Below are 7,887 nucleotides of genomic sequence, written 5' to 3' on the forward strand. Positions count from 1 at the left end.
TTTGGATGAAGGAGACTTCAGGGTGGGGGAGCCTGTCTAGCCTGAGCCAGGGCCCTCGGGAAGCTGAGGGAGGGGTCTGGGCGGGGCCCCCAGATCATTATCAGCCTAATAAGCTCCTTCCTTCTACCCGCCCCCAAGGGCTGCAGAGCTGGGCACCCCTGCTAAGCAGAGCCATGGACAGTCAGTTACCTGCATTGGTTCTGGGGCCCCCAGTGGGTGGGGGTCAGGGGAGAGAGTGCAGCTGGCCTGCTGCCTGGCCATTGCTGTCTGGGAAATGGGACAGGTAGTGGCCTCAGCAGGAAGGCTGGCCCCTCCTTCGGCCCAGGGCCCAGAGCCCAGAGCGCATAAAAGGAAGGGTAGTCAGGGTTGAAGCTGGCGCCTAGGGACCCTAGAGCGCAGAGAAGCTCCAGTGAGTGGTGAGCAGGATGAGGAGAGGGGCTGTGTTGTTCCCTGCTGAGCCTGGATCACCTGAGGAGGCGTTGCAGTTGACTACAAAAATAGGAGACACTTACTTGGAGTGCATTTGGGGCACAAGGACCAAGCTAGAGAATGGTTATGTAATTTGTTGTATAACCATAACATAAACTTCTACCCAGCAATTAAAAAGAAAAGAATTAACTAGGACATAAATGAATCTCATAAAAATTATATTGCATGAAACAAGCCAGACATAAAAGAGTACATGCTCTATCATTCCATTGATACAAAGTTCAAGAACAGGCAAAAACAAAGGATTCTTATCAAAGTCAGATCAGTGACTTTTGAATCAGTCAGCTTTGGAATCGGGGAGCCATGTAGGCAGCTAGAAACGTTCTATATCTTGATCTGGGTGATATATAGGGCACTGTAGGCATTTTACTGTATCTATCTTATCCCTCAATTTCACTCTGTTTCCTCCCCACCCCACCCCCACCCCGCCAAAGAAACAAAGAAACAAAAGGAATGAAGCTAAGAAGAGGGTTGGAATCAACATGGGGCTCCAATGGAATAGGATTTGTCAGGAACCGTAGTCCATTCCTCCATGCTTCATTTATTCAGGAGTTATTTAAAGAGCACACACAGTGTCCCAGGCACTGTTCTAGGCACAGTAGATACAAAGAAGAAATAAAATACACCCAGAACTTGGCCTAGCCTGTAGTGGGGCAGTGGATAAAGCATTGACCTGGAACACTGAGGTCACCGGTTCAAAACCCTGGGCTTTCCTGGTCAAGGCACATATGGGAGTTGATGCTTCCTGCTCCTCCTCCCCTTCTCTCTTTCTCTCCTCTCTAAAGTGAATAATTAAAATCTTTTTAAAATGTACACACAGAACTTACTGGCGCTGGGAGAGAAGGACAAGAAACAGTAAACCATGATTTGTTTGATATAATTTTAGATATTAAGTGCTCTGAAGAAAAGAAATTTGGTTGGGATTGGGGGTTGTTTCTGTGGTAGAATCCCAGAAACCAGAGCCGTGAGAACTGAGGTGGGTCAGGCCCCTGGGCTAAGGCTACATTCAGGAAGGAGTCGGGACTACGATTATATTATTAGAGAAGCTCGGAATTCACTCTCAACAGATAGCGTTTGGGACCCAGGGAGAGTGAGGAGAGTCACTTCCATCCCACTGTTCCGGACCTGCCCTCTTTCCTTCTGCCTCCCAGAGGCACCTCCTGCCAACAAGGAAGCTCCAGCCCAGGCTCCCTCCCTGGTGGCACCCTTCTGTTACCATTGAGGGAAGGTCACATAGTGCCTGGGCCATGTTAGGGTCAAAAGGAGCTGGATTTTGAGATGGTGTGAATGTTCTGGTAGGTTCTAGACGGGTGAGGAATGGTGATGCGATTGGAATGTAGGTTGAGCTTAGGGATAGGGATGTGGTTGAATTTAGGGAGTGAAACGACCTTTTTAAAATCCAAATCTGCTCCTGTCACCCTTATCTCCTCCAATGCCAGACCAAGGTTGACAGTGACTCTTTTCCTGCCTTTGGGATAAGGACATGGTCCTTTCACATGACCCCCATGGCCAACTTCATACATCTATCTCATCCTCTGTCACGGTTGCCTTTGCTCTTTTCTATACGGATTCATTCGTCATCAGCAGATGGAGCCCCTACCATGTGTCTGGCATTGTGTCACATCCTAAGAATACTATTTTTTTAAAAAAGATTTTATTTATTTGTTTGGGGAGAGTGAAGAGGGGGAGGAGCAGGAAGCATCAACTTCCATATGTGCCTTGACTGGGCAAGCCTGGGGGTTCGAACCTACAACCTCAGCATTCCAGGTTGATACTTTAACCACTGCACCACCAGGCACAAGAACACAATTTAACCAAAGCAAATATGTGTCCTTTCTCCTGGAGCTTACATTCTACTGTGGGAACAGACATTATTATCTAATAACCAAGTAAATGAAATACTACATTAAATAATGATAAATGCTGAGGAACAAACAAAGTAGGGAAAGATAATATAAAGTATAAGGGAGCAAATTTTCTATATACAGTGGCCAAGAAAGGGACTTTTCAGGAAATACCTGAAGGAAGTGAGGTCAGCCCTTCCAACCACGAGGCCCTAGCGCATGCTCTCCTTCTCTACCTCTTGGATTTGATTAATGCTTCCTCTCTCTTCTGGTCTTTGCTTGACAATTGTTTCATCAAGGAAGGCCAAATTTCACTATTGGCTTTCACAGCACGTTAGTTAGCATTTTTTATTGATATCTGTCTTCCTCACTAGATTAGACAATGTCATTTGATTCAGTTTTCTTCCTAACTCCTGGCGGAGTAGCTGGTACTTGGGAGACTCTTAAAACATAGTTTTTAATGGTTGGACGGGTTAGTGATGAGGACAAGGTCAGGATTAGGAACTGCATCAACAATAGCTTGGAATTAGGGTGAAAATTTAGAGTTGAGGTAGATTGAGGTCGGGATGAGGTGAGCGTCAGAGAGTGTTGTTGGGGGGCTGGGTTAAAGGGATGGAGGCAGGATGGGAAAGAGGCTAGCTATGAAGGTCATGCCCCCACCCTGGCTGACTGGCAGGATGGTCTCATCCACCAGGAACAGTGCTGCACGCACTACAGATAGGAGCTGTCACGCAGGTCAGGCCTGACCTCCTGGGCTCTGCTCAGCTACCCCTTGACTTGGAGAATTCTGGGAGCCTGCCGATACAAATCTGCATAAGATACAAATTCCTTGCAACCTCTCCCAGCCTTCTGTCTTCTAGCCACGCCCCTCTCTGAAAGACTGTGTCCCCAGGGGGCTGCTGAGGCTTGGTGAAGAGCAGGGTGGGGTGGAGTGAGAATCAGCGCTCAGGGGCTTGGGAAACTGCAGCTCCAGGGTCCTCTAGAGAGAGTCTAGAGGACACAGCATCATGCGTGGGGCAGAGGGGTGAGGGGTTCAGCCTTAACCTTCTAATCTAGTGGAAAAATCACACTGTGCCAGGTGTGGGGGGAAGCAAGGGCACGCAGGTGGGCGGGGACCTGGGCCAACAGGGAAGGGAGCTGATGGGTGTAGAAGAGTTTGGGAGTCACCACAAATGGTAGGGCTCTACCTCCATCCCCCAAAAGCTACCTCCACAAGTAATAACCCATTACCAATAGATCTCTTCCTAGCCAGGCTCTCCCAGCAAAGCAGAGGTGGTGACTCTGCTGAAGTCTGGAGTGGGGGTCAGGGTTCTAGGGACACAGGGTTGGGCCGGGGGATGGTGGGGATGTGAATGTGGTTGGAGACATGGGTGAGATTAGGCATAAGGATGTCGGTGGGGCACTCCCCAGCTACAGCCAAAACGTGGACGCATGACTCTGGGTAGGTGCTCACTGGGCTGAAGAACTGGTTCTCCTGGACCTTGGGTGGACCCGGAGAGCAGGAGAGGCCCCTGGGAAGGATGAGAGCTTGCACAGCTAACTCAGGATGGGCCACCCACACAGGAAGTGACGTCTTCACTGCTGGGGCACCCCCCACCCTGCCTTGCCCCACCTCAAGCCCTGAGAGGCAGGGAACAATCCTTGAGGCCCCACCTCCCTCTACAACACAGAGAAAAGAATCAAATCGGTCACTCCTCTGCTTAAGACTCACCAGAGCTTAAAACGGTGCTGCCCTTAGAATCAAGTCCAAGGACTTACTGTGGACTGCAGGACTATGCTTAACACGGCTTCCATCCTCATTCACCTTATTCCAGCCCCTCTGCCTTATTCCCCACTCTTTTTTTTTTTTTTTTTTTGTATTTTTCTGGAGTTGGAAATGGGGAGGCAGTCAGACAGACTCCCGCATGCTCCCGACTGGGATCCACCCGGCACGCCCACCAGGGGGCGATGCTCTGCCCATCTGGGGCATTGCTCTGTGGCAACCAGAGTCATTCTAGCACCTGAGGCAGAGGCCACAGAGCCATCCTCAGCACCTGAGCCAACTTTGCTCCAATGGAGCCTTGGCTGCGGGAGGGGAAGAGAGAGACAGAGAGGAAGGAGAAGGGGAGGGGCGGAGAAGCAGATGGGCGCTTCTCCTGTGTGCCCTGACCGGGAATTGAACCTGGGACTCCTGCACGCCAGGCCGACGCTCTACCACTGAGCCAACCGGCCAGGTCTTTTTTTTTTTAAGACTTTATTTATTAATTTTAGACAGCAGAAAGAGAGAGAAAAGAAGGGAGGAGCAAAAAGCATCAACTTCCATATATGCCTTGACTGGGCAAGTCCAGGGTTTTGAACTGGCGACCTCAGCATTCCAGGTTGATGCTTTATTCACTGTACCACCAATCAGGCCCTTACTCCCCACTCTTTACACACACACCCTTCAGGGCCCTTGCACTTGACATGTCCCTGGTCTGTGACACCTTTCTCCTAAGCCAGCGATTCTCAGCCTGTGGGTCGCGATCCCGGTGGGGGTCGAACGACCAAAACACAGGGGTCGCCTAAAGCCATCAGAAAATACATATCTATTATACAATACATTTTTAAATAAAATATGCACATATTTATTATACAATACATTTTAAATAAAATATGCACATATTTATTATGCAATACATTTTTAAATAAAATATGTACATATTTATTATACAATACATTTTTAAATAAAATATGTATTTCTGATGGCTTTAGGCGACCCCTGTGTTTTGGTCGTTCGACCCCCGCCAGGGTCGCGACCCACAGGTTGAGAACCGCTGTCCTAAGCTGTCCCAAGTCTTTTGTTCTTCTCATCCAGGTCTCAGCGCAACAGCCACTCGTTAGAGCGGCCTTCCCTGAGCACCAGACCTCATGTTTCCCGCACCCACCACCCCAGTCACGCTGACACACTACCTTATCTGACTGCACTGCAACCATCTGAAAGAATTTATTTGCTTGAGGGATTGAGCAAATAAAAATAAAAGAAAGAGGAAAAAATCATGGCTACAGACAATGGGGTGGTGATTGCTGTGGAGGGGAATGAAGGTGGCAGAGGGGGTGGGGGGGTCAATGGGGGTGGACGCCACACAACACAGTGTACAGATGTTGTGTTGTGCACCTGACACCTTATAATTGCATTAACCAGCCTGACCTGGTGGTGGCGCAGTGGATAGAGCGTCGGACTGGGATTCGGAAGGACCCAGGTTCGAGACCCCGAGGTCGCCAGCTTAAATGCGGGCTCATCTGGTTTGAGCGAGGCTCACCAGCTTGGACCCAAGGTCTCTGGCTCCAGCAAGGGGTTGCTCGGTCTGCTGAAGGCCGCGGTCAAGGCACATATGAGAAAGCAATCAATGAACAACTAAGGTGTTGCAACGCGCAATGAAAAACTAATGATTGATGCTTCTCATCTCTCTCTGTTCCTGTCTGTCTGTCCCTGTCTATCCCTCTCTCTGACTCACTCTCTGTCTCTGTAAAAAAAAAAAAAAAAAAAATTGCGTTAACCAATGTCATGCCGATGGATTGTATTTTTATTATTAATTATTATTTATTTATTCATTTTAGGGGAGAGAGAAGGGAGGAGGAGCAGGAAGCATCAACTCCTATTTGTGCCTTGACCAGGCAAGCCCAGGGTTTCAAACCGGCAACCTCAGTGTTCCAGGTCTACACTTGATCCACTGCGCCACCACAGGTCAGGCTGGATTTGATTTTTAAACGAAGAGTTTATTTGTTTGTGTGATTATCTGTGTTTGTAGTCTGTTCCTCTGTAAGCCAGTGTAAGTAGGCAGGGATGGTACCACTGCTTCCCCAATGTCTCAAGCAGCGTGGAGGGAGGCAGGAAACACGAGGCAAGCAGATCCTAAAATGTCAACGCTGGAGGGACTTTCCAAGTCTTCTTGTCCCTCCCATTTATCTGATATATTTGGGCCACTGAGGCTGAAGGACTTGCTCAAGGCCAGCTGGGGAAAGAAGGCTGGTGTGCTCCCCACTCTACCAGTCACCTTCCAGGCTAAGGGTCCGGAGTGCAAGCTGGAGGACACCTCCTATCTGACAGGGCTTGAGCTTTACATGAGCCCCTTACCCACGTCCTGTCCACAGAGGTGCCCAGAACCTGGGCAGAATCCTACTGGCAGCTGGGTATGTTTCCTTGATAAATCTCCCTCCATGCTGGCTTTCTGGGAAATTAGATTCCAGTGATCTGCCCTGGCCCCTCTGTCTCTGGCTCAGGGTCATTTTTTGGACGGGCATGCCTCCTAATGCTAACTTCGGTGCAAGCTAAGGAGTGTTTGTTTTCTTGGAGGGACAGGCTGGCTACCTAATTGTGTCCTGACATCCCTTTAGCACATCCTGGTCCTGCTGTTCTAAGTCAAAGCCCAGGTTTAAGGGTGGGCATAACCAGCCTCTGCCACAGTCCTCCTGTCCACAAGGGGGCACCTCTAGGTATTTCTTAGTCCTCTGATTTTGTTCTAAAATGGACAGAATCTGGTGGGTTTGATTAAATCAGTGGTTGGCAAACTGCGGCTCACGAGCCACATGCAGCTCTTTGGCCACTTGAGTGTGGCTCTGCCACAAAATACCACGTGCAGGCACTACCTTGATAAGGAATGTACCTACCTATATAGTTTAAGTTTAAAAAATTTGGCTCTCAAAAGAAATTTCAATTGTTGTACTGTTGATATTTGGCTCTGTTGACTAATGAGTTTGCCGACCACTGGACTAAATTCTTAGGATGGAATCCAGGTGAGATATCCCTGAATATACTTCTCCATGCACAGTGACATGGGGATCCTCTTTTTCTCAGGATCTCAGGTGCAAGAAGTGAAATCTGACCTTTGCATAGCCAAAGAAGTGCAGCCTTTCTCACCCTTACCGCCACTCAAATCCTTGCACTGTGACTCTGGTCAGAGAGCAGACAGGAGCAGGGTTTGGTCAGGCACAAATTTTGACTCAGGAAGCAGAGTAGGTTAGGGGGGCAGGACCTGAGAGCTAGGGAAGCAGAAAACAATAAGGTGTTTAGTGGCTATGGAGAAAGATACAAATCTCTAATTTTAGAAGCAACGGACTGGAAGGGAGAGCATCAGACTCCCCAGATTATCATCTGCTTCCATCAGAATGGGCTAGAGCAGGGGTCCCCAAACTACGGCCCGCGGGCCACATGCGGCCCCCTGAGTCCATTTATCCAGCCCCCGTTGCACTTCCGGAAGGGGCACCTCTTTCATTGATGGTCAGTGAGAGGAGCAGAGTTCCCATTGAAATGCTGGTCAGTTTGTTCATTTAAATTTACTTGTTCTTTATTTTAAATATTGTATTTGCTCCCATTTTGTTTTTTTTACTTTAAAATAAGATTTGTGTAGTGTGCATAGGGATTTGTTCATAGTTTTTTTTATAGTCCGGCCCTCCAACGGTCTGAGGGACAGTGAACTGGCCCCCTGTGTAAAAAGTTTGGGGACCCCTGGGCTAGAGTATGCTGTAACAAGAAACAGTCCTGACATTTCAATGGCCCAACAGAAGTTTATATCTCTCTCTACGTCATGTCCAACTC

Source organism: Saccopteryx bilineata, chromosome 2 (genome assembly GCF_036850765.1).
Source record: "Saccopteryx bilineata isolate mSacBil1 chromosome 2, mSacBil1_pri_phased_curated, whole genome shotgun sequence".
NCBI classification, from domain to species: domain Eukaryota; kingdom Metazoa; phylum Chordata; class Mammalia; order Chiroptera; family Emballonuridae; genus Saccopteryx; species Saccopteryx bilineata.